The following is a 2,500-nucleotide window of genomic DNA, read 5'->3' as shown; positions in this document are numbered from 1 at the left end:
AGTCTGATTCATTATGCTCTAAAAAGGGAGAATGATCCTAGATCAGCACTTCCTATTCTGACCCGTTTGTCATCAAGGACGTGGTCTACTATATGACCTATGTGTTTGTTGTTGTTGATGAACCTGTTTTATTGTTGTCCACTATATGACCTATGTGTTTGTTGTTGATGAACCTGTTTATTGTTGTCCTCTATATGACCTATGTGTTTGTTGTTGATGAACCTGTTTATTGTTGTCCTCTATATGACCTATGTGTTTGTTGTTGTTGAACCTGTTTATTGTTGTCCTCTATATGACCTATGTGTTTGTTGTTGTTGATGAACCTGTTTATTGTTGTCCTCTATATGACCTATGTGTTTGTTGTTGATGAACCTGTTTATTGTTGTCCTCTATATGACCTATGTGTTTGTTGTTGATGAACCTGTTTATTGTTGTCCTCTATATGACCTATGTGTTTGTTGTTGATGAACCTGTTTATTGTTGTCCTCTATATGACCTATGTGTTTGTTGTTGTTGATGAACCTGTTTATTGTTGTCCTCTATATGACCTATGTGTTTGTTGTTGATGAACCTGTTTATTGTTGTCCTCCTATATGACCTATGTGTTTGTTGTTGATGAACCTGTTTATTGTTGTCCTCTATATGACCTATGTGTTTGTTGTTGTTGATGAACCTGTTTATTGTTGTCCTCTATATGACCTATGTGTTTGTTGTTGTTGATGAACCTGTTTATTGTTGTCCTCTATATGACCTATGTGTTTGTTGTTGTTGATGAACCTGTTTATTGTTGTCCTCTATATGACCTATGTGTTTGTTGTTGATGAACCTGTTTATTGTTGTCCTCTATATGACCTATGTGTTTGTTGTTGATGAACCTGTTTATTGTTGTCCTCTATATGACCTATGTGTTTGTTGTTGTTGATGAACCTGTTCTATTGTTGTCCACTATATGACCTATGTGTTTGTTGTTGATGAACCTGTTTATTGTTGTCCTCTATATGACCTATGTGTTTGTTGTTGATGAACCTGTTTATTGTTGTCCTCTATATGACCTATGTGTTTGTTGTTGATGAACCTGTTTATTGTTGTCCTCTATATGACCTATGTGTTTGTTGTTGATGAACCTGTTTATTGTTGTCCTCTATATGACCTATGTGTTTGTTGTTGATGAACCTGTTTATTGTTGTCCACTATATGACCTATGTGTTTGTTGTTGATGAACCTGTTTATTGTTGTCCTCTATATGACCTATGTGTTTGTTGTTGATGAACCTGTTTATTGTTGTCCTCTATATGGTCTATGTGTTTGTTGTTGATGAACCTGTTTATTGTTGTCCTCTATATGACCTATGTGTTTGTTGTTGTTGATGAACCTGTTTATTGTTGTCCTCTATATGACCTATGTGTTTGTTGTTGTTGATGAACCTGTTTATTGTTGTCCTCTATATGACCTATGTGTTTGTTGTTGATGAACCTGTTTATTGTTGTCTCTATATGACCTATGTGTTTGTTGTTGATGAACCTGTTTATTGTTGTCCTCTATATGACCTACGTGTTTGTTGTTGTTGATGAACCTGTTTATTGTTGTCCTCTATATGACCTATGTGTTTGTTGTTGTTGATGAACCTGTTTATTGTTGTCCTCTATATGACCTATGTGTTTGTTGTTGATGAACCTGTTTATTGTTGTCCTCTATATGACCTATGTGTTTGTTGTTGATGAACCTGTTTATTGTTGTCCTCTCTATGACCTATGTGTTTGTTGTTGTTGATGAACCTGTTTATTGTTGTCCACTATATGACCTATGTGTTTGTTGTTGTTGATGAACCTGTTTATTGTTGTCCTCTATATGACCTATGTGTTTGTTGTTGTTGATGAACCTGTTTATTGTTGTCCTCTATATGACCTATGTGTTTTGTTGTTGATGAACCTGTTTATTGTTGTCCTCTATATGACCTATGTGTTTGTTGTTGTTGATGAACCTGTTTATTGTTGTCCACTATATGACCTATGTGTTTGTTGTTGTTGATGAACCTGTTTATTGTTGTCCTCTATATGACCTATGTGTTTGTTGTTGTTGATGAACCTGTTTATTGTTGTCCTCCTATATGACCTATGTGTTTGTTGTTGTTGCATGAACCTGTTTATTGTTGTCGGCGTGGTCCTCTATCTCCTCCTCCAGGCGGTCAGCAGCTCTCCTGACGTCCCGAGGATCTCATCCAGCATGGACAGGGTCTTGTTCTGGGCCAGGGCACTCTTCACAGCCTCCACCTGGTGCTTCTCTGCTGCTACCAGCTCTACATACTCCTGTTCCTCCTGGCACACACAGAGAGACAGAGACACAGAGAGAGAGAGAGAGAGAGAGAGAGAGAGAGAGACAGAGAGAGGCAGAGAGACAGAGAGACAGAGAGAGACAGAGAGAGACAGAGAGAGAGAGAGAGCAGAGAGAGAGAGAGAGAGAGAGAGAAGGGCAGAGAGAGACAGAGAGAGACAGAGAGAGA

General features: G+C 37.9%; 1 pseudogene; it reads right to left on the bottom strand.

The window, feature by feature from the left end:
• Positions 1-2,378, bottom strand: part of LOC106595192 (transmembrane and coiled-coil domain-containing protein 3-like) — a 24,526-nt pseudogene extending 22,148 nt beyond the window's left edge.
• Between the last annotated feature and the right edge of the window lie 122 nt (positions 2,379-2,500).

Source organism: Salmo salar, unplaced genomic scaffold (assembly GCF_905237065.1).
Source record: "Salmo salar unplaced genomic scaffold, Ssal_v3.1, whole genome shotgun sequence".
Classification (NCBI taxonomy): domain Eukaryota; kingdom Metazoa; phylum Chordata; class Actinopteri; order Salmoniformes; family Salmonidae; genus Salmo; species Salmo salar.
This window is presented reverse-complemented; position numbering and strand designations above follow the sequence as displayed.